General features: G+C 45.0%; 2 protein-coding genes across 2 annotated transcripts in view; one reads left to right on the plus strand and one right to left on the minus strand.

Moving 5' to 3' along the window:
- LOC147018034 (oxytocin receptor-like) overlaps positions 1-25,183 on the minus strand; it is a 90,575-nt gene that overhangs the window by 42,445 nt on the left and 22,947 nt on the right. The window lies entirely within an intron of this gene.
- GXYLT1 (glucoside xylosyltransferase 1) overlaps positions 8,046-25,183 on the plus strand; it is a 130,004-nt gene continuing 112,866 nt past the window's right edge. The window contains exon 1 of the mRNA XM_085897307.1: positions 8,046-8,230. The gene's annotated coding sequence lies outside the window, so the exon portion shown is untranslated. The remainder of the gene's footprint in view (positions 8,231-25,183) is intronic.

A 25,183-nucleotide genomic window follows, 5' to 3' on the forward strand; every position in this document is an offset into this window, starting at 1 on the left:
TTTGAAACTGTTTGACACCCAATGGCTTTCGAGGGGTGCCATCGTAGGCCGGATTCTAGAACAATGGACGTGCCTGAAGTTGTTTTTCCAAACCGAAATGCGAGATGTCAACGATCTCACGGAGAACGACAAAGCTGGTCACATCTATCAGATCATGAATTCGCCTGGAACGGAGCATATGCTTCTGTTCCTACACTACATTTTGCCAAAGATCGACAGACTCAATGCTCAGTTTCAGTCAACATCGCTGAATATTCATAGAGTATCAGATGCGATCCGAGATGGGTACAGGGGGCTGCTCAGTCTATTTGCAGTGGAAACGAAGATAAAATCTACCGATGTAAGTGCTATCGACCCCAGTGATATTTCCACCCACAAGCCGCTCATGGGCGTAATTCTGGTGGCAAGTGCACCGCCAAACTCCTTGAAGAACCACTTCAAGCAAAATAGGTACGTTTCCGTGAGGACTGTAAGGGGTTTTTGGTGGACTTGTGTTTGCAGATTAGAGATCGATTCGATATGAATCCAAATGGTGTGCTCGGACGCTTGAAAATAATAAATCCGCGAGATGCCTTGGGTGAAGGAGACACGAAGCGAGCCGCTTCTTTTCGCATGCTGGCCGCCCAGTCGTTTCCTCATTTAGTTCTCGATCTTTATGAACTTGATGATCAATGGCGGGAACTCGGACTTTGTGACGTTACAAAAGGATACACTGATCCTGCCGCACTGCTGGACAGTCCAGATAAATTCTGGGATTCAGTGAGAAAAATGAAGGATGGACTCGGCAGCCACAAATTCGACGTAATTTCACAGTTCATGAAGTACATGATGTCTTTGCCACATTCGTCGGCATGCGTCGAACGCATATTTTCTCAAGTCAATGTGGCAAAAACGAAACACGAATCGGTTACAAGCTTCTACACTGGAGGCGTGGCTCCTCGCATACCAGCATGGAACTGACCACGAAGGATGTGTGGCCTGGGAACCGTCCAAACTCATCGTCGAGGATGTTCGTGAGGGACGGTGTTGGCAAAGGTATGAGAACAGAATGAGTAGTCAGAATCAGGAAGAATCGGTCACGTTCTATGACGTTTACGACTAAATTCTGATATTGTATGTGGGGTATGCCAACACCGACCCTGATCACGAACATCCTCGATAATGAGTTTGGATTTTGGATGGTTGTGTGATCGATATATGTAGCTACGTTCTTATAATAACACATCTTTTGCAAATTTTATATCACGAAGTTAACACTTGCATCTTGTGGTTTTAATTGCATATTGTTTTTTTGTGCTGTATATATATATATATATATATATATATATATATATATATATATATATATATATATATATATATATATATATATATATATATATATATATATATATATATATATATTCCATCAGAAGGCCATTCCGGGATTTTCCGGGATTTTTCATGACGAATTTCCAGGATTTTCCGAAATTCCGACTGGTAACGTTGATTGCATTGCTTATAAACACATGGAGACATCAGCGTTCGTGGCTTTATTTCATTTCCACACATGCGATCACCACAAGAATCTCTTAAACCAAGCAGAATTGCCAAATTTGAGCTCCAGAATCGAACTCGGAAGCAGTTCTGACTCCTAAAAATGTGTTCATTCATCCAATTCGGACATATTTGACATTTCTGGCAGCTCTGAGAGGTGGATGATTAATATGACGGTTCGATGATTGCTAATTGCATACCAAGCGAGCCGTTTCTTATCAACCGTTTCATTTGAGTGCTTAAGCCACTTGGCTAGCACTCTACAAAATTCGCACTGAATACTGCACATTGATCGACTCGAACAAAGTTCATGGGTCACTCACATGCGTTGGCCACATGTTGTTCTGCGGTGCAACAGGCGGTGACTGCCTCACTGAAAATGTTAAATTTTATTTTCCACGACGATTCCCATTTTTCTTCTTCCATGAAACGACTCATCACTTCAGCATCGATAAATGCTCATAAAATTTTAACGTTTCACTTTTAAGAGCTTCTTCAACTATTTCATGCATTTCGTGGTGTCGTCACTTGGCACGTTCTTCAAGTTTCAATTGCACTACTGCAGTTCTATACTAGTGGTAGGAAAGCAAAATAAATTATGTGGTCACAATGAGAAACTAGGACACTCAGTGGAGTGCATACCTCTGCACGTAATGCCTGATCCACGAACACATATTGGGCCCAATACATTTTGGAAATATCAGACTATATATCGTTTTTGGCCTGAGCCTGGTGTTGGCGCAGTGGTTAGGGCAGCGGCTTGGGATCCAAAAGGTCCTGAGTTCAAGCCCCGTTGGGCCACTGAATTAATACACCAGGGGGATGACTCAGTCTGTCATCCTTCCGAGGTCGGTGAAATGAGTACCAGTGTACTGGGCCGGTGTATACCCCGGTTAAATAGGTGTACCCTATCCCTGTGTCGTAAGAGGTGACCAGGGTTGCGTCAGGAAGGGCATCCGGCGTAAAACATGTGCCAAATCACTATGCGGATCATACGGATGATCCGCTGTGGCGACCCCTAACAGGACCAGCCGAAAGAAGAAGAAGATATAGTTTTTGGCCCTTTTTCTCGATGGTGAAGAATCACTTAAAAAATTAAATAATTCTTGCATCCAGATCCGAATTCGGATCTTCACCAAAGTCGAATCAGTTCATCCTTGCCACAATGTCCACCAAGTTTCCTCCGAATCCGTCCACAACTTTTTGAGATATTGTGCTATACATCGTTTTCGCCCGATCTCTCAATGGTGAAGAATCACTTTAAAAATTCTAGTCGTCGAATCCAGATCCGGATCTTCACCAAAATCTAAACAGTTCGTCCGTGTCACACACCAAACCTGTCCACAAAATTTTATCCGGGTCCGTCCACAATTTTTTGAGATATCCTGCACACAGACAGACAGACAGAAAGGGGTGAAAACATCTTCGGTGGCATCGGTAAAAATACCTTCAGTTATGAGGTTAGGAATCAACACATCACGGCAGGAAAGCCAAGTGGTACGCATGCTCACTCTGTAGCTTGGATTCAAATCCTGACCCAGCTCTTAACTGGCTGGGTGATTCATCACTGTGCATGTTGCCTCTCAGATGGACTATAAACTGGGCATCACATCTGCTGGAATTGCTCACCGCTCTCCCTCCCAACCTCAAACTATCTCTCTCTCTCTCTCTCTCTCTCTCTCTCTCTCTCTCTCTCTCTCTCTCTCTCTCTCTGTTTCTCTCTCTCTCTCTCTCTCTCTCTCTCTCTCGCCCCCTGCTGGCTGTTGGTACGTTGTGTGTACTGTCATGGCTGCTCCTTACTTCGTGTCGTGAGTACCCCTCCTCTGCTATGCTGTTTGGTGTTTCCACTTTCCCCATTTTTCGTTTCCCATGTGTTTGTTTTCTACGTGTGGACTATTCCCGTGTTTTTTTTTTCCTTCCTGTCTGGAGAAGAGAGATAGAGATAGAGAGCCCACGGTCAAAATCGTAGGCCGGAGGCCTGGCATGGCCGATGGGGGAGGTTTTCCTCATTCACTGCGACCGTGTTCTTTGTTAATTGGTTCACGAAAAAATATTTTCATGAAAAAAATAAGTGACCACTATATTCGTTAGTGTTGTGTGTCTGTCTGTCTGTATGTCTGTCTGTCTGACTGTCTGTTCCGAGCATAACTCCATGGGTTTTGATCCGATCCTGATAAAATTTGGGTGGGAGGTTTATATGATGATCTAGTTGTGTTTTCCTGAGAATGGGCGTGGTGCGCCCATTATGGGCGGAGCCACGCCCAAAATACATGTGTTTTAGAGGGTAGCCGATTTCAATTTGCATCTTCTCTTAAGGGGTTTGTCGAATCTAACAGGGGTTTTGGTATTTGGTTATCACAATGGCACCTGCATAGCCCCACGGAGCTCGATTTTTCATTTTCATCCCAAGGTCAAGGTCACAAGGTCACGAACTTAGAAAATTGCGAATTTTGACATAAAAATGATCTTCTCCGAGGGGTTTGTCGAATATGGCAGGGGTTTTGGTATTTGGTTAGCCCAATGGCACTTGCATAGCACCACGGAGCTCGATTTTTCATTTTCGTCCCAAGGTCAAGGTCACAAGGTCACGAACTTAGAAAATTGCGAATTTTGGCATAAAAATCATACGACCACCCAAACTTTGAGAGCTGGGATGACAATATTTTTTATGCATAATCTTGAGGTCATTCCCCACCTAAAGTCTTGAAACCATTTTGCTCTATCTCGAACACCTTGCCCGTGGTGCCCCCTTCAATTTTGCTTTTCCGCTGATTTCATCAAAGTTTGGATAATCCGAGGAGTGCGAAATGCCATATAGCCTATATGACGTTATATTGTTCCTGGAATGTTCCAGAGGAAGTTTTGCACCAAAGGTCATAATCCTTGACCTTTGACCTTCAAAGTTCACAAAGGTCAAATTTTCAAAGTTGTGGGACTCGAACCGGGTTTTCGACCTTCTTCGTCGAACTAACTTCAATAAGCTATAGCACATATCCTGTTTCCTTATTTTAATCTCCACAACATTGTTTTGTGACCTTTAAAGGTTATGCAAAGGTCAAATTTTTAAAGTTGTTGAACGAAACCGGGTGTTTGACATTTTGCAGCTAATAACCTGTCACCCGTACCACATCATGTTGATCATTTTTATAACTTGGTCAAACATTATCACATTGTTTCATCCTTGACTTCTGAAACAATCTACATCGTCAAATACCGTTGGTGAACCATCGTCGTCTTCAGACTTGTTCTCAACTTTAATCGTTGATTTCTTGGTGTTTGTGAAAACACCTTATTTCTGTCGATAAAGTTTACTAACTTGTTTTCTTGAGTTAGAATGGCGGGTGGACGTTTCTGTGTCGAGATGTTCGAGTCACTAACTTGTAAAAACGCTGTTTTTTGCTTCCCTCCCAGTGAGGTGGAACTTAACGATGTGCTTTCCGCCATTGGTAACATCATTGGGTTACATAATATTCGTGCTGCTTCTCGCATGAATAAGGAGTTTGTGGTGTTTATGTCGGAGGAACACGTGGTTGCCACGGTGGTTGAGCATGGCCTGTTCATCGAACCGAACACTTACCTCTCTATGTTCGCTTTGCAGGCCCCAACAGTTAAAGTTAATATTAATAATATTCCACTATTTATAAGGAACCAGGACTTGTGTAACCAGTTAAACAAGTTCGGTAAGGTTTTGTCGAGGATCTCAATGGTGCCGATGCGTCAAGTTAGCGATAAATTTAAACACGTCATGTCCTTTAAAAGAGTGGTTTATATGATACTACCTGAAAATGGAAAAACACTGAATGTTGTACTCAGTGTAAAAATCGACGGGTTTGAATATAAAATATTTACCTCCTCAGAGGTCATGACGTGTTTTGGGTGTGGAGCTTACGGGCACGTGAAGAGTGTTTGTCCCAATGCGGTTACATAGTGTAGGCATCTTTGCAATTTCGTGTATTTTTTTTGTTAAAAGCATTCCAGCATAAAAGCATAAAAGTTAATTTTAGTGTCAAATTTAGGGTGTTTTGCTCCGGTGGCGGCCATCTTGGATTTCAGGCCGTTGGAATGCTCAGAAAAAAAATGCCACCCTAATTTTTTTTTTCATGTTTATAGTATCATCGAACAAAATCAAGTGAGTTTTTGCTTTTAACAAAAAAAATACACGAATCCTTTTTTTCATGACAAATATGCCGACACTTAGAGTGTACCAGGTGCGGTGGGACGCAAGAAGCAAATCGGTCGTAGCAAATCCAGCCTGGACCGCAAAGCCCGTCCATAGAGACGAATGGCCGGCGAATCACCCGTGACAGGATGAACTGCGTTCCTGTAATGGAGCAAAAAGACATCGACCACCGTCTGCACAGGTGCAACACCCCCCTGCACAAAGCCCGCTTCAACATCTTGACAAACGACTCAGCTTGGCCATTCGTCTCAGGGTGATACGGTGCGGACCTTAGATGTCGAATACCATTCTGGCGCATAAACTCATCAAATACACCCGCGATGAACTGCGGACCATTATCAGAGACCAGGATCTCCGGCAACCCCTTATTAGCAAAGATCGTCCGCAGCTTCTCTACTGCAATGTTTGCTGAAGTATGCTGCATTACTACAACCTCCGGCCATTTAGAGAATGCATCAATCACAATCAAAAACATCTTGCCATTAACCGGTCCCGCAAAATCTACATGGACCCTCTGCCAAGCTCGGTCTGGCACAGGCCAGAGACCCGAGCTCGACGCGGGTTATCAGCATCTGTCTGGCACGTGGCGAAACGCTTAACCAACTGCTCAATGTCTTTGTCCAACCCCGGCCACCACAACAGGCTACGAGCAAGACTCTTGGTCTTCACGATGCCAAGGTGACTGACATGCAGTTCTTCCAAACACCGCTGCCTGAACCTCGGTGGAATCACGGTCCTCATTCCCCACATTACGCACCGTTGGACCAACGACAGCTCCGCTGCGCGTGACGTGAAAGGTTGAAATGCCGGTGTCGAAGGCAGATCGCTCCAATTCCCCGTAGAAATCGCCCGGACGACACGGGCAAGCACCGGATCACGAGCCGATTCCACCGCGACCTGCCTGGCCGTAACCGGCCCGCTTTGGACCTGGTCCAGCGCGAACACATCGACCCGGTCGCCCAACTCAGACGCAGCTGGACCCTCCGCACACGGCAAGCGTGAGAGCCCGTCGCAGTTAGCATGCTTCTCGGTGCTTCGGAACTGAATATCATAATCGTAAGCACCCAGAAACAGACACCACCGCTGTATTCACGCGGCTGCTACCACCGGCACCCTGCGTTCGGGTCTCAGGATGAATTGAAGCGGTTTGTGATCCGTCTGCAAAGTGAAATGCCGCCCCAGCAGATATTGATGAAACCTCCGCACACCCCAGACAAGGCTGAGAGCCTCACGCTCAATCTGGGCATATCCGCGCTCCGCTGTGGACAGGGTCCGGGATGCAAAACAAACAGGCCGCTCGGAACCATCGTCCATCCTGTGGGAGAGCACTGCCCCGATGCCATATGCAGAGCTGTCGCATGCCAATAGGAGCGGACGCGCAGGCTCGTAGTGCACGAGGACCGTATCCTCTGTGAGCAGCCGCTTGACGCGGTCGAACGACGCATGGTGTGCAGGCCCCCAAGCCCAGCGCTCGTCCTTCTTGAGCAACCGCGTTAACGGCGCAAGTTGTGAGCGGAGCCCGCGCACGAACCTTTGGTAATACTGGGCCATACCAATGGACGAGCGCAGCTGCGTCTTGTCGCGAGGCGGTGGCATGTGTTAAATCGCTTCCACCTTCCGAGGACCTTTCAACAGCCCCTCCGGCGTGATGATGTGCCCGAGGTATTCCAAGCGCTGCTTGAAGAACGGGCACTTGTCCCTGTTCGAGCGCAGGCCGCACGCTTCTAGCTTCGTCAGCACTTGGGCAATGTTCGCCAGATGCTCGTCCGCCGTTTCCCCCGCAATGAGCACATCGTCCAGGTAGGTCTGAGCGGGCAGGCCAATGCAAACCTGATCCATGGCTTTCTGCCACAAAGCTGGGGCCGGCGCCCCACGGCACACACGCGCCAAATGACCCACCTTGTGACAATTCAAACACACGTTGCCTTTATACGGGCACGCACGGCGCAGGTGTCGACCTCCACATCCCAAGCATGTCCGCGGGGTCACCCCGCCGCACGCGCGGCCGCGTGGCGACGTCCGACCCGCATCGAAGGTCGTGCGCGTCCCTGGGTGCTCGCGACCCCGCGTGGCCGGTGATGGCTCGAACATCCCCGCGAGTCTGCTCGACGCCCTGCCTCCACCCCCCCCCCACCGGCTGAGGTGTTCGACGAATTGGACTCGTCCACCCCGACCGGCGTTGGAGAGGGGGGGGTGTAATCATGACGTAATTGATCCACCCCCACCAAACGAGGAAGTGAAAGTGGTTGCTTCCTCTCCTTTACCATCCACTGTACAGGACAGTGTGGACAATATGGAGCTATCTGTTACGGATACCAGGAAAAAAAGGCCAAAAACGGTCAAATGTTAATGCCTTTGATGCAAAGGAGCAGAATAAGGTCCAGATCGTGTCAGGCTCGTGGGATCTCCAAGGGACGTCTGACATTGGAAACCCCTGGGTGGTACCAGAGTCGTGTGCGGATGTGGAAGCTTCGCTTGCTCTACTGGCCGACTCTGAGTGGGACGCAGAGAACGGTGAGGTACCTCAGGATGTTTTAAGTGTTTGTCCTGTTAACCAAACTTGTTCAGACGAGTTAACAGCTATGTCTGACATTGATGGAGAAATAGATAAAGGGGAAAATCCCTGTGAGTTAAATGTTAACCCCTCCCTCACAGATGATGATGTAAGGGTTGGAGAGGGGAAGGACATGGACAAGGCGAATTCGGAGGGATCCGTTAAAACAGAGCAGAACTTTCTGTTGAGCCAAAAGTAAATGTTCCACAAGTAATAGGAGAGGTTATAGATGAAGCACTTGATTCAGATGAAACCTCTTCCGCCCCACATTTTAGTGCTTTAAACTCTCAAGAGGATGAAGGAGGAAACGACACAACCTTAGGGTCTCAAGAAAATGTGATTGAATTCCTGGATGAGACATTCAGGAAAAGATACGTAAAAATCAAAGATTACTTCCTGAATTTACACGATTTCATTAAAACTGCAAGGAGTATGATTTGTGATCCTTATCAGGTTAACATGTCAGAGCCTCAGTTTCAAAGGTTAAGGAAATTTGTTACTCGGACTGGTAAAGAGCTTCAAGAATAACGAACAGAGTGGAGATAAAAGTAGCATCCCTGAACATCAATGGAGGCCGCAGTTGAGTGCGTCGCCTCCAGGTATTTCAGCTCTTCCAAAATGAAAAAATTGATGTGCCAATGCTACAGGAGACGCACGCAAATCAGTCTACTGAGGATGAGTGGTGTGAAATCTTTAAGGGTTGTCTTTTTTTCTCAAGTGTGCTTGTTGAGGCCAAGGCTGGTGTGGCAATAGTGTTGCATCCTCGACTCCAGCCTTCGGAGATAACTTGTAAGGAAATTTGCAAAGGTTACTTACTGTGTGTGCGATTTGTCAGTAGTAACCTAAAGATTTGCATGACAAATGTTTACTGTCCTAGTGCTAACTCTGAAAGAGGTGCCTTTCCGTACAAGTTAGCAGAGTTTGTAAGCACCGTTGACTTAACCATGTTGTTGTGTCTGGGGGGTGACGACAACTGCACCTTCAACCCACAACTTGATCGGAACACTTGTGAGCCTCATCCACCCAGTGCAAGGCCTTTGGCACAGCTAGTCAAAAAGTTTAAGCTGGTGGATCTGTGGCGGGTACAAAACCGTAATAACCGTCAGTATACATGGGTTTGTGCATCAAGAAATGTTTTGACGATGGCTCGCCTCAACAGATTTTATGTTAATCATGAAATGGTAAACATTGTTAAGAACTCTTATATAAGGCCGTCTGGTTTTTCCGATCATCACATGATTGTTATGGTGTGTGGCTTTCCTCATCATGTCTGTGGAAGTGCATATTGGACTTTTAATTTGAAACTTTTACAAAGTGCACATTTTATAGAAGCTTTTAAGATGGTTTGGGAAAAATGCTAGTCACAAAAGGGTTCATATTTGAACTTAAGACAATGGTGGGACTACATAAAGTTTCAAATCAAATGTTTTTGCCAACAATACTGCTCTTACAAGCACATACAACACTTTTGGTGTGATATCTGCTTTAAAAAACGATATACTTATCTGTGAGCAGAAAGCTGGATTGTCCAGCACGAATGTCCAGCAGTTGTTGGAGAAAAGGACCCTTCTGGCTGAAATGGTGAAAGAGCGGGCGGCCGGTGCATTCGTCCGACTGCGGAACGAAAAAATCCAACTTGACACACCAAACAAAGGGTTCTTCAATTTGGAAAAAATGGTCAAGACCTCTCAACAAATCCATGCTTTACACTCTTCTGGTGGTGATTTGTTGACCTCCCAGAGTGATATCAAGCATGAACTACAAGACTATTTTTCTAAACTCTTCGCAAAAAGAGTTGTGAATGAGGAGAACAGAAAGCCGATGCTTGAACAGCTCCCTTCTCTGTCTGAAGACCAACAGCAATTGCTTGAGCCTGGCATTTCTCTTGGAGAACTTACTGCTGCGCTCAAGGATAGCAAGGACGACAAAGCCCCTGGACGAGAAGGCCTTCCGGCTGAATTTTATAAGGCTTTCTGGGACATTCTCGGCCCTCCTCTTCTTGAGGTCTTTCAGGAGAGTGTTTCACACTCTCTTTCACAAGGTGAATTGCCATTGAGCTGCGGGAGGGCAGTTTTGTGTCTCCTTCTGAAGAAAGGAAACCTGCATGAGACCGCAAATTGGCGGCCTGTGTCACTCCTCAACACGGACTGTAAAATATTCTCAAAAGCACTTGCAACCCGTCTAAAGGAAGTCATCTCTTTCTTGATTGGCACTGATCAATCATACTGTGTTCCAGAACGTTCCATATACGATAATATTTTTTTGGTGAGAGACTTCATCAGTCTCGGTCGAACTACATCTCCTGGTTTTGGTTTATTAATTTTAGATCAAGAAAAAGCTTTTGGCAGTGTTAACCATTCTTTTTTTTGTTTGATGTATTCAGGAGAACAGGGTTTGGGGAAAAATTTATTGCTTCTGTTAAGTTATTGTACAAAAATGCATCTTCTCTGCTGAAGGTTAATAATAGTCTTTGTTATCCTTTCCCCTTTCAGCGAGGCATCCGTCAGGGCTGTGCGCTATCAGGCATGCTCTACAATCTATCCGTTGAATCTTTATTAGTTTTACTTCGGAACTCCGTGTTAGGAGTCTCTCTTTCACAAAACTCCAAAGTCGCTGTTTCAGCTTATGCTGATGATATTTGTGCTGCTATTGCAAATCAAAAAGATGTTTCTGAGGTCTCTCGTTGCCTTACCCAGTTTGAGCTTGCTTCTACTGCAAGGGTAAATTGGAAAAAAGTGTAGCTTTTTGGGTGGGCCCCAGATCGCCTTCCTCGTCCCTGCCTGTTTTACCTGGAGGAATACAGTGGAGTAGTGACGGGTTTAAATATCTAGGCTTATTTCTAGGAATTGAAGCGTATGAACAAAAAAATTGGGAGAACTTCCTGCAAAAAATTAAATTGAAACTGGCAAGGTGGAGAAGATTGTACCAACTTCTCTCGCTTAAGACACGGGTGTCAATCATAAACAACATGGTGGTTCCATTAATTTGGCATAGAGTTATCCCACTTGAACCTCCGAGATACTTGGTCACAGGCATTCAGAGGGTTCTGACTGATTTTTTTCTGGGGTGGCCACCATTGGCTGGGCCCAGACATGGTCAGCAGACCCCGAAATGCGGGTGGTCAAAATCTGATGCATATCCCAAGTCGGATAATGGCATTCCGAATTTCCACGATCAAGCGCCGACTGTACAGTGAGTGTGTTCCTTGGCGACCTCTCACAAACGCCTGTTTGCAGAAAGTGGAAGGTCTGAAATATGACTGTGAACTTTCCCTCATCGACCTGCAACACGTTGACATGTCTCAGCTCCCCAGTTTTTATCAGAGCCTTTTGAATGCTTGGCAAGTCCTCGGAGTGCAACATTTGGAGGTCTCATACGATGCCCAAAAGTTCGTACATGAGCCATTAATTCGGAATCCTTTATTCTCTAGAATTTCAACCTCCAGGTCGTTTATGCATTGTTTCACCAGTGTTGGAATAAACAGAGTGTGACACCTGTTGCAGCCATCCTTGAATGCCTGGCTACCTGTAAGCTCACTTTCATTTAATGCTGGTGTTCGTTCTGCTCGTATTGTGGAAAATGTCTTGAAAGCAGTAATTCAAACCTTTCATAGACTAAACATCGGGTGGACTGGGGTGGATGAAGTGGTCGACTCATGTCTCTATTTCCCTGATACTTCAAATTGCCTCAAAGAAACAAGAGGCTGTGTTCTCCTCAAACTTAGAGGAAATTGGTGTGTTTCACGTCATGGGGAAAATGGCTATCTACAACATATGTCTGGAAGCATGTATACCTGGTTTTACAAAACTTGAAAAATCGGTGGAATGAGACCTTACCTGCTGGAGCTTTTTTAACTCCACTGTGGAACAAAATGTATAGTTCTCCAACTCTTGGGCGAACTGGAAACCTGAATTGGAGACTCGCACATCAAGCCCTGGTCACACAGACATTACTCCATAAGTTTAACTCTTCTGTTCTAATTTTTTGTCCTTTTTGTGATTTGATTGAAAATGTTGCCCACGGTTTTATTGAATGTAAGAGATTGGTACACCTCTTTCTCTTCCTTCAACAGATTTGCTATGAATTTAATTTTGTTTTTTACTTTCCAGTCTTTATTTATGGAATCGAGGGGAATTATAAAAATAAACCAGTCCTCTCGTTTTTGTCTTTTCTGTTGGGCATTGCTAAACAGGCAATTTATAAAACCAGGAAAGCAAAATTGAAGGGGAAAAATGCAAATGTGCTTTTGTGCCTTAAAGGTATGGTTTTGGCACGAGTAAAAATTGAGCAGGCTTATATTTTGAGCCTGGATATTGTGGGTGATCTGTGGTACACTGATGAGGTTTTGAGTTTCTTTTCATGATGGAATCTGTTTGTAAAAGTGTAAAGTACTTACACTTACTTTTTGCATATATGTATTATTTTGTGGGGGTTTTGACATGAACAGACACCCTTGTTTGTATTGCTTTTTGGTTCACAAAAAAAAATAAGTGACCACTATATTCGTTATTGTTGTATGTCTGTCTGTATGTCTGTCTGTCTGTCTGTCCCGAGCATAGCTCCGTGGGTTTTGATCCGATCCTGATAAACTTTTGATGGGAGGTTTATATCATGATCTAGTTGTGTTTTCCTGAAAATGGGCATGGTGCGCCCATTATGGGCGGAGCCACGCCCAAAAAACCTGTGTTTTTAGGGGGTAGCCGATTTCAATTTGCATCTTCTCCTAGGGGGTTTGTCGAATCTGGCAGGGGTTTCGGTATTTGGTTAGCCCAATGGCACCTGCATAGCCCCACGGAGCTCGATTTTTCATTTTCCTCCCAAGGTCAAGGTCACGAACTTAGAAAAATTCGACTTTTGACATAAAAATCAGACAACCGCCCAAACTTTGAGAGCTCGGATGCCAATATTTTTTTATGCATAATCTTGAGGTCATTCCCCACCTAAAGTCTTGAAACCATTTTCCTCTATCTCGAACACCTTGCACGTGGCGCCCCCTTCAAGTTTGTTTTTACGCTGATTTCATCAAAGTATGGATAATCCGAGGAGTGCGAAATGTCATATCGCTTATATGATGTTATAATGTTCCTGGAATGTTCGAGAGGAAGTTTTGCACCAAAGGTCATAATCCTTGACCTTTGACCTTTAAAGTTCACAAAGGTCGAATTTTCAAAGTTGTGGGGATAAAACCGGGTTTTTGACCTTCTTCGACGAACTAACTCCATTAAGCTATACCACGTATCCTGTTTCCTTATTTTAATATCCACAACATTGTTTTGTGACCTTTAAATGTTATGCAAAGGTCAAATTTTGAAAGTTGTTGAACGAAACTGGGTTTTCGACATTTTGCAGCTAATAACCTGTCATCCGTACCACATAATGTTGATCATTTTTATAACTTGGTCAAACATTATCACATTGTCTCATCCTTGACTTCTGAAACAATCTACATCGTCAAATACCGCTCGTGAACCATCGTCGTATTCAGACTTGTGTTGAATTTATTTTTGCTGTAAAATCGTTTGGATTTGTTTTTGCAAAGTGCCTACTGTACTTTTCAAGTGTGCTTTTTTTGAAGCACACATGGAGTGTGCTTTTTCTGGTGTGTTTTGATACTTTTATAATAAAAGCATACAAAAGTCTCTCTCTCTCTTTCCCTTCCTCTCCTTCCTCTCCTTCCTCTCCTTCCTCTCCTTCCTCTCCTTTCTCATCCATCCGTTCCTCCGTCTCTCCACGAATACTTGCAATTTCTCTAAAACTACACACACAATTCCGATGAAACTTCACTGCAACCTTCATCACCCATGATGTACAAAAGATTGTTCACACAATTTTAAAAAATCGGAGTCTAGGGGGCAGGGAGATGTTGCCCCTCAAAAATATGCATTTGCTTTCTTCTATGAAACGACACACACACAATTCTGATGAAACTTGACCACCATCTTCATCACCCATGAAGTACCAAAGTTTGTTCACAATATTAAAGAATTGGGGTCCAATAGGTTCTCCGGGGGAGTTGCCCCACAAAATATGTATTTGCTTTCTTTTCTGAAACCACACACACAATTTCAATGAAACTTGACAATAACGTTTTATCACCTGTGAGCTACCAAGGTTTGTTCATGGTGTTGGAAAAAAAATCCACAGGTATTTACTTTTTTCTCTGTTATATATTTTGTGGGTCATCCATGCCAACCAGTGGTTTCCTGGTTATCTTATCCAGCCACTACCAGCTGAGAGCCAAGGGGTATTGCCCCTATGTTTAATATCTCTGTGAGGTTCTTTGTCATCATTCCTGTATGTCCAGCTATCACTGGTACAGCTTTGGCATTCTTCAGCCCCAGGATATTTTCACTTCATTTTTGAGGTCTTGGTGTTTGGTCATTTTCTTTATTTCTGCATCATTACTCTAAAATCACTGGTATGCAGAAAAGCATCCCCAAAGAATGATGTTTCCACCTCCATGCTTCACGGTTGGGATGGTATTCTTGGGGTTGTACTCGTCTTTCTTCTTCCTCCAAACACGGCGAGTGGAGTTGAAACCAAAAAGCTTTGTTTTGGTCTCATCAGACCACATGACCTTCTCCCATTCCTCCTCTGGATCATCCAGATGGTCATTGGCAAACTTCAGACAGGCCTGGACATGCGCTGGCTTGAGCAGAGGGACCTTGCGTGCGCTGCAGGATTTTAATCCATGACAGCCTAGTGTGTTACTTATGGTTTTCTTTGATACTGTGGTCCCAGCTCTCTTCAGGTCATTGACCAGGTTCTGCCGTGTAGTTCTGGGCTGATCCCTCACCTTTCTCATGATCATTGAGGCTCCACGAGGTGAGATCTTGCTGGAGCCCCAGACCGAGGGAGATTGACTGTTATCTTGAACTTCTTCCATTTTCTAATAATTGCGCCAACAGTTGTTGCCTTCTCACCAAGCTGCTTGCCTATTGTCCTGTAGCCCATCCCAGCCTTGTGCAAGTCTACAATTTTTGTCCCTGATGTCCTTAGACAGCTCTCTGGTCTTGCCAATTGTGGAGAGGTTGGAGTCTGATTGATTGAGTGTGGACAGCTGTCTTTTATGCAGATAACGAGTTCAAACAGGTGCAGTTAATACAGGTAATGATTGGAGAATGGGAGGGCTTCTTCAAGACAAAACTAACAGGTCTGTGAGAGCCGGAATTCTTACTGGTTGGTCGGTGATCAAATACTTATTTCAATACTTATTTCAAAAAATACAATGTGATTTTCAGGATTTTTGTTTTAGATTCCGTCTTTCACAGTTGAAGTGTACCTATGATAAAAATTACAGACCTCTATGTGCTTTGTAAGTGGGAAAACCTGCAAAATCGGCAGTGTATCAAATACTTGTTCTCCCCACTGTATATATATATATATATATATAGCTGCAAAAGTAGGTGTACAGTAATGAAAAACAATACGTGCACACAAAACTTATTTTATTGATTATTTATACAAGCATATCAAAAATAGCATACCAATAATAAACATATTAATCCCTCAAATGTTCAAACTGTTTGCCCCCGGCATTCACGCACTCCACTAGTCGTCTCCACTAGTCGACACTCAAATTTGGCACGTATCCGGTAAATGGTGAGCCTCGTTGGTGGAGGCGATGCAAATGTTTCTCGCCACTGCTCTCGCACAACTTCACTCTTATCTGTCTTCCAGTACTGTTTCAAAATTCATTTGCGCTCCTCGTCCGTTAAATTACTAGCCATCGCTAAATTTCCACTTTACCTGCAAATAAAAGATGTATTATAGAAAAAATTACGAAAATTAAAATATTAAAAATGGTAATAATGATTTTAATGAATTAAATGAATTTGAGTATTAAATGAATCATAGCACCACTATTATAAAACTGGTAATACTGGTATAATTCTTACTGTATACCTACTTTTGCAGCCCCCTGTATATATATATATATATATATATATATATATATATATATATATATATATATATATATATATATATATATATATATATAATACATATACATATACATATACATATACATATACACACGCACACACGGATGATATTGAGTTGTATGCAATTTTTGACCCGGCCAGACCTGGTGATGCTGCTTGTACTCACTTTCATCTCCATAAATGTGTCAATGACATACAGGCATGGCTGAGGCATAGTAAGTTGAAGCTGAATTCTACTAAAACTGAATTAGTCATTACTTCAACAAACCATTATAAACAACTTTGGAATTAAACTTTCAGCTTCAACAGTCAAGAGTTCCCTCATTTCCCTATTATCCAAAATTTAGGAGTGACATTTGACAATGACATGAGGACGTCTGATCAGGTCACACAGATGTGTCACTCTCCCTAATTTGCAGATCTATATGATCTTAATCTCATCAGGAAGTATAGAAATAGTGATACTTGTCATAACGTTGTTCGTACACTCGTGCTTTCCAGGCTGGATTATGATCGTTTTTACTTGATGGAATCACGAGACAGGATTTATATCGATTACAGAAAGTGCAGAACAAGAGTGCTCGTCTGATCTTTCAGCATTCTAAGTGGTACCATGTTAACTCCCATGTTAAGCCAATTACACTGGCTTCCAGTTGAAGAGAGAATACAATATAGAATAATTCTTCAAACTTTCATGACCTTGTTATTTTCCCTTCCAATATACATCTCATCATGTTTTACGCAGCAGAGAACACCTTACTCACTTCATTCTCGAACGGCTCTTTCCTTCTTCTTCTCATCCTCCTCCTCTTCCCTTTATGAGGGGTGAGGTCCAATGGCACCAAGCTTCTGCCCTGCCTTGACTACAATCCTTCTCCACCTCCCTCTGTCATCAGCTAACTCTCTCCACTCTCCAACTACCCCCCTCTTCTCCTTGTACATAAATTCCACAAAAAGGCAGGCTATAGTTCTTTTCAATCAATTGCCTCAAGACTTTGGAACAAACTCCAAATTCCAATGATAATATACAGTATAGGATAACAAAACTTGAATCTTTAAAAAAGTGCCTGAAGACTTATTTATACCCTCTGTGTAGCTGTTTTTCAACCACCCCGCACCTCCGCCCCTCGCTCTCTCTTTCTCTCAGCACCTTATACCCATTGGCAAAAGGTTAAATAATAATCATAATAAAAAATATTGTTATTATTATTACTTTGACTCTGACTACTACTACTACTACTATTACTACGAATATTATTTCCAAGGTGGTGTTTGATTTGTGTTTGTGGGACCTGGCCATTTTTCTGGGTGTTGTTTACATGTTACTTTCTCTTGAATGTGCAATGCTACAGTAAAACATTAAGTGTTGATTAATTTTAAGGGGGATGTTCTTCGTATCATTTTGCTGAGTGCTTGGTTTGCTCTTCTTTCAAGTACTTCTGTCCGTTTGGTTGTTTTCTATTCATTAGTCGTGGTTTTTCCCTGAATGGTGTTGATCTCATCTCCTCTATTTTGTTGGCCAAGTCTTCTTGCAGTATGCACTGCCATTCATCAACACTTCTTTTTTCCTCGTCTCCCCTCTCCTGTCTTTTCCTGTCTTCCCACAATCATCTACCTCCTTTGTTTCTGCCATAATTCTGTGTTGTGCTTGTGCCAGCAAGGCAGGACCTGCTGTATGTACTCTCCCTCTAGGAATGGGGTCTCCACTATTTTCATATGCTGTACAGAACAAGTGTGCTTGTCTCACCGGTGATGGACATCAGTGTCAAGCCATGGTCTGAAGTTATGCCCTATTGCACAACATCACTCCTTTCCAGCCCCAAGGTTTGGTCCTCATGACCTTCCGCTTTCATCCTAAGTGCCAGTAAAATCCATCCATTGTGGCATTGGTGTCAATTTTAAAACTCGTGATGACCATTGTGGTATTGACAGAAATTTTCCACTACGTATTGCAACAGAGTTTTCCCGGGAGGGGCACATGCAACCAAAAACCCTTCAATGTTGTGTTTGTCTTTGCACATCTTGCTGCATATGAAGTTTGGCCATGTCACTCGTTTAGATAAGATATGAAAACTGAATTGCTTTAGAGGTCTTTGTATTTGGCAACTCGTTTGCAATTTTATGTTCATTTTTTCAATGTTTTCATTTTTACCTGTCGTTTCATTTTAACTGTCACTGATATTTCGCCAACAAGTGATGAAACCAGTCCAGCAGCTGAAGAGGTCTGTAGCATTAGGATTCTCATGCATGCGCTGTTTCTGAATGTCTTTACAGCTGTGGAGGAACTCTGGGAAGGGTTTGAAATAGCAAAGGTCTTACCTTGTGTAACCTTTCATGGTTGCTTTATGCAGCTTCTATGACAAGAAGAGCATGGGAGGAGTGTATTTATTTATATAATCCAAGCCACCTGGGTTTCATTGATGATGTAAGAGCTAATTGGTTATTCCCTCCATTCACAGGTGAGATATTGGTGTTAACAGGTGAGATATGGGTCATTTATATGTTAACTGCTTTCAATGTTTACACATGGTACATGCTTTGGAGCCTCATTGGTATGCATTTCTTTCTGCACTGTCGCTGATGATTCGCCAACAAGCGATGAAACTAGTCCAGCAGCTGAGTGGGTGTGTAGCATATTGGGATTCTCATCTATGTACTATTTGTGAATATCTTTACAGCTGTGGAGGAATTCTGGGAAGAGTTTGAAACAGCAAAAGTATTACTTTGGGTAGCCTTTCATGGTTTCTTTATGCAGCTTTATTTGGCTCGAAGAGCATGAGAGGAGTCAAATATATATTGTGACAGTTATGGGGCCAAAGAGAGCATTGTGCACCTCAGGTGAATAAAAGCACGTACACATAAGGTTAGAGTCGGTTGTATCAGTAATCTGTTCAGCATTTAAGTTAGATTGTATACAGTACATGGGGATAAATATGCGTTGCGAGTATGAGTTAGTAAAGGTCATGCACCTTCACCCTCTCCACCAATCCTCAACATATCACAACCAATGCATTACCACACACTTTCCTAATCTCCAAGTGCCATGCTCTTCCGCTAAGGTGGATGAACTCGAGAAAGGGTTTGAAACAGCAAAAGGTGTGCCATGTGTGGCCTTTCATGGTTCCTTTATGCCGCTTCTTGGGCTAGAAGACTATGGGAGGAGTATATATATATATATATATATATATATATATATATATATATATGTACACACACACACACACACACACACACACACATTTACATCCATTGGGACCATACTCTGTGCAGAGCGTTGGAGCTGCCGAAGCAGTTTCTTTAGTCATTGGACACGATCCTGGACAGGTCACCACTCCACCACAAAATACCAGCAAGCTGGCATTCATTTTGCCAACCTCAGAAGGATGACAGGCAGAGTCAACCCCACCTGATATTAATTCAACAGACAAATGGGATTTGAACTCAGGATTCTAGGATGAAAAGCCCATCACCCGAACCATTAAGCCAACACCAGGCATTATCTAGATATATAGACGTATAGACGTCTAGACATATACATATGTACAAATACATACATATATATATATATATATATATATATTATATATATATATATATATATATATATATATATTGTTATGAATTTCGGTCCGCCCGGCATGCGATCGGCCACGTAACTTAAATCGCGACCGCGTCGCCCACCGGAACGGATAATTCAGCCATGACCCTCCTTGGAACTACCGCCAGGAGCTAGTCACGGGTGGGTCTTTCGACCCCACCACAATCGTGCCAATCGGCCACCCGCGCAGAATAGGGTTGTTCACCAAACTCGACCGACCTAAGTACCTGCGTAGGTAGTTAACCGGGCGATCGTATCTCACCGCTGGCCGGCCTAGGACACGGACCGCTTAAGCGGTCCGTTCCGTGCTTCAGTGATAACCGAGCGGTGTTATCGCCGGCCCCGACGGACGTGATTATTTACCGCGTGCTTACACCCCTCCTACCAATTCCTTCCGTGATGCAAGATGGAACTTTCAAACAAGGGAAAGGACGCAACGAAACGGGGAACAGTTCGACAAGCACATTTATTGCACACTCAGATAAGCACGTATTTTACAGCCATACAGTAATTAAGGTACTATACAGTGAAGCAAGCAAATGAAGAGCTACAACCGAATAAAGTATTTATTCCACACGCACACTAAGACAATTCTACTTATAAGATGGTGCCACCACATGCATTTACACAAAAGCAAAGGAAAAAGCCACCCTCAAAGGCAAGGGTGGCAGACAGGTTCGTGGACCAAATGTGGGTGGAACCTGGATGAGCAGCCAGGTCCACGAGACTGAAGGGTCTTACTCGCGCCCTCGTGGCGCGATGGCGGGCAAGCCGCGATGTCAGCGTAGCTGCGCCTGGCTTCGTGCCCCTGGCATCGCCGGCGAGCTCTCTCCGGCGCTCCCCGTCTGCCTTTCCCGTCGGCTTTGAGCTCCGTCTCCCGACTCTGCCCCACCGACACTGCCGCACCGACACTGCCGCACCGACACTGCCGCCGTCTGCCGACATTGCACTCGACTGCACTGCCGACCCTGCACTCGACTTGACTGCCCCGCCGACACTGCTTGACTTCCACTCCACCGACTCCAGGCTTGACTGCCACTTGACTGCCGACTCACTACTCTGTGGATACACACTACTACTGCCACACTCTGCTGCTCCCACTTGACTACTGACGTACTGATGCTGCCACTCCACTTCTCCCACTGCTCCAGACCCGACTTGATTGCCGACGCTCCACTGCTGCTGCCACTCCACTGTTCCCACTTGACTGCCACTTGACTGCCGCGAGCTGCGTTGTGCTCACGCTTATATAGGTTGGGGGAGGGGCGTATATGCAAATTTGTGGATCACATCGGGTTCGGAGGCGGGGCCACACCACCCGATACTCAGCCATTGGATGGAAGAAAAGGGGGTGTGAGTTATTCCTGATCCACTTTTCGAGGCGAAAGGAACACATTCACAACCCATGGTACGACGTGTGGTAGAAAGGCGGAGGTGGTGGGAGTTTGCTGCGGTGGTTTGGGAAGGGTGTTGGTGGTGGCGATTTGGTTGCTGGGGGGCATTGTTTGAGAATGGCAGTGAAGCGATGTTTGCGGGGTGGAGTGGTGGAGGTAAAGAGGCGAAGGTGGTGGTGGTTCGGTGTCGTTGTTTGGGGGCGTTGTTGGTGGTGGCGATTTGGTTGTTGGGGGATGATTGGTCCAAAATAATGATAGAGAAAAGGAAAACGGCTAACTCAAAGGATCACAGCCCTGTGAACACGGAAATTCCCTCTACACAATTACTTATCGTCATAACTGATCGAAGGTCCTTTATGGTGGTCTGCGAATTTCCACAGCCGTAACAATATATATAAACATATATACATATATATATATATATATATATATATATATATATATATATATATATATATATATATATATATATATATATATATATATATATATATGGTGTTACGGCTGTGGAAATTCGCAGAGCACAATGCAGGTCCTGTGATCAGTTATGCTGATAAGTCTGTGTTCAGATAGATTTCCCCACCGTTGTCTAAGGTATTTATTCGTGTGGTCAGGGCTGTAATCTTTGAGGTAGCCATTATTCTTTTGCTGTCGTTATTTCGGAGCATCCGCTTCACAACAACCACAACCACCACCTTCTTCACAACACCAACCACAACCACCTTCACACCGCCAACCGCATTTCAACCACAACCACCACCTCCTCCACAACCGCCCTCACACCACCACCTTCTCCACAACGCCAACCACAGCCACCATCTCCTAAACCGCATCTCCCCCAATACCCAACAACAAAACAACATCGCTTCACCTTCAACTACGCGGGTGCCGCAACCTTTGCGTCGGCAACGGCTAGATTGCTGCAAACAGACGCGGGGGTTTCCTTGTTCCTAGCGACGGTGATTTCTACCACGTCCGCTCTCCCTTCAGCATCGATGATCCCTGCCACGTCGGCTCGCTCCAAGCTTCACCTCGGAATTCGGATCAGGAGAGCAAGAGGGGCGGACTCAGTGGGGGTCAGAGGTGAAAGTGCGGAGATCAGATCTCGCCTCACAAACCCTATAAAGAGGCGCGCAGGGCGCCAATGCAGTCGAGTCGGTCGGGGTTTGGAGTGGTGTGAGGAGCGAAGTTGGAGCTCAGTGGAGGGCAGTGGAAGTCCGGGTTCGCCGAGGAGATGGAGCGGGGAGTACAGCAGGCCAGCCGTGCCACGCATAACAGCGCATTTGTGTGGGACGTGGAGAGGTTGCCAGCCAGCAGCGAACGGTCCGAGGTGATCGGGCTTCGGGACAGTCTGAGCAGCGCGAGGGACAGACGGGCTCTTAAATAGAGCATCAACTCTGAAAGAGCATAAGGCCCGTTCGTTCCTCTGAGGCGTTGCCGGCTGGGCCCGAATCACCAGGCCGTCAGATGAGGCTTGGGCCGGACCGCGGTCACGACAGCTGTCGTAGGGACGGGACGTCGCGGGTCGCCCCAGCGAGGTGAAGATAACCAGCGCGGCCTCGCGGAGCCTCTGTGGTCTACACGGCTCCTTGCAATAAAGACCCAAAAGAGTTCCAGTCTACCCCTCGTCTTTCCTGGGGTTTTTCCTTGCTTTTGAATGAATGTTGTGGCGCCATGTCCGCAAGTAGAACTGTATAAGTGACTGTACATAATAGATAGACGGTAGTAGCTCTTTTGCATTACTTATGTTGGCTGTATACTTGTGTGTGTGTGTTCGGCCTTGCATAATTACACACCTACATGACTGCATCATTGTTTACGTGTGCTTTGTAAATAAATGTGCTTGTTCAAATGTTAACCTGTTCGTTGCGTCCTCTTCCCTTAATTGAGCTGCCATCTTGCACTCGGAATATAGTTGGTTTTTAAATCGCCGGTAAAGTGATCGGGTCCAACGGGACTGCACGATAATACCCCGCTCGGTTATCCCAAAAGGAAGCGAGCTGCTTAAGCGGCTCGTTTCCAAGTGGCCCCGTTGAGGTATATTCTCTCGGTATTCTACCCGTGTGAATAATTAGGTAAATCGAAGATTTGGCGATCGGACCCTGTAGCGCGCGGGTAGAGTGCGGACAAGGTTGTGGTGTGGTTAAAAACACACCCGTGGCTGGTTTTCGGCGTTGATCCGGAAAGCCGCGACTGGATTGTCCGTTCGGTAGGTAAGACGGCCGCTATTGGTTAAACGCGGTAACTCGCACGCCGGTGGACGGAGATCTGTAACGTACACATAAGGTTAGAAATTACATAAGGTTATGGCTGTGGAAATTCGCAGACCACCATAAAGGACCTTCGATCAGTTATGACGATAAGTAATTGTGTAACAATATATTTTTATACATGTATATCTTTATTTATATATATATATATATATATTTTTATATATTTATTTATTTATTTATATACGAGGTCCATCTAAAAAGTAACGGGACTAAGCATGCTGTGTGCTCCACTAACACAACTTGAATGAACGGGTTGCATCACAGTCTTTCGCAACATTCCAGCAATATATATATATATATATATATATATATATATATATATATATATATATATATATATATATATATATATATATATATATATATATATATATATATATACATACATATATATTGTTGTGGTTGAGGAAATTCGCAAATCACCATTCAGGTCCCGTAGATGAGATATCTCTGTAAGTACATGTGTAGTTAGCCCAAACCCGTTGTTTAGAGGGAATAAATGTCATTCATTCGGGCTGCGACCCTTTAAGATAGCCGTTTTTCTGTTCTATCTTTATTTTTAACCAACCACGTCTCAACCGCCATCACACAACAACCACCAACCGCAACGCCGCTTCACAACAACAACAACAACGCCAACAGCCACGACCTTTACCGTCACAACTCGCTCTCGCAATCATCGCATCACCGCCATTCCAAGCGTCACCGTGGCCAGGGACCACCACAATAAACCCTCCAACACCTTCACCTCTCCTCCTTCTGCCGCCATTCCCGCACCGCTTGTGGGCACCCATCCTGGACTCGTACAGGGCGCGCGCCGAGCAGCGGGTGCAAAAAGCGGCCTTTCCGGGGAAGTCGGATCAGGAATGATTCATGTCCACTTCTGTTCCGTCGTATCAGCGAGCGCGGGGCGATTTGGCCCCGCCTCCAGGCGCGTCGGAGTAGAATCGATATATGCAAATTCAAGGATCAGGAATGATTCACACCCACTTTTCCTCCGCCCAATGGGCGAACGTGGCTCCCCCCCGAGCCGATCCTGATCCGAAAATCTGCATATGGTTTCTCCTGTCGCACTATAAAGCGCCGAGCGCGGGGCGAATTGAGTCAGTCGAGAGTGGAGGTTTTTCTGTTTCGGGCTCGGGCGAGTCGTGGCGGCGGCGGCGAAGTGTGGCAGCAGCAGTCAAGACGGGTCTGGAGGAGAGGTGGTCTGTCGGGGAGCTGCAGAGAGGAGAAGCTGGGAACGCGGTCGAGGGCGCAGTGGAGTCGCTCGTCGCGGGACCCAAGCAAGCCAGCTATCCTCTTTCCCCAGAGCATCAACAACCCCCCCTGTTTCCCCCCCGCGCTGAGATAGTGCGAAAAGGGGGGCCCCGTTCCCACCCCATTCCAGGCAGTGCCAGTGAGGCCCGCGGAGGAGCGCGGAGTCGGGGCGCCGCCGCCATTTTGCGGCTCATCACCAGATGGGTAGGCTCGAGGCGGTCTCGGCCCCAGGCCCGTCTGCCCCCTTGTAGTTGAGGGTGGCCCATTTTTCTTTTGCTTTGGAGTATATGTGTTGTCGGCGCCGTCTGTAAAGTAAAACTGTGTAAGTGTTGCCGTGTGCTCGCGTAGTCGGTAGTAGATCTGCATTGTGTTTCTTTTGTTGCAATTGCTTTTGGTGCATAATTGTTGTGTTTCTTTTACATTTGCTTTTGGTGCATAATTGTTG

This window comes from Eptatretus burgeri, chromosome 10 (genome assembly GCF_056783735.1).
Source record: "Eptatretus burgeri isolate ZD-2024b chromosome 10, Ebu_testis_v1, whole genome shotgun sequence".
NCBI classification, from domain to species: domain Eukaryota; kingdom Metazoa; phylum Chordata; class Myxini; order Myxiniformes; family Myxinidae; genus Eptatretus; species Eptatretus burgeri.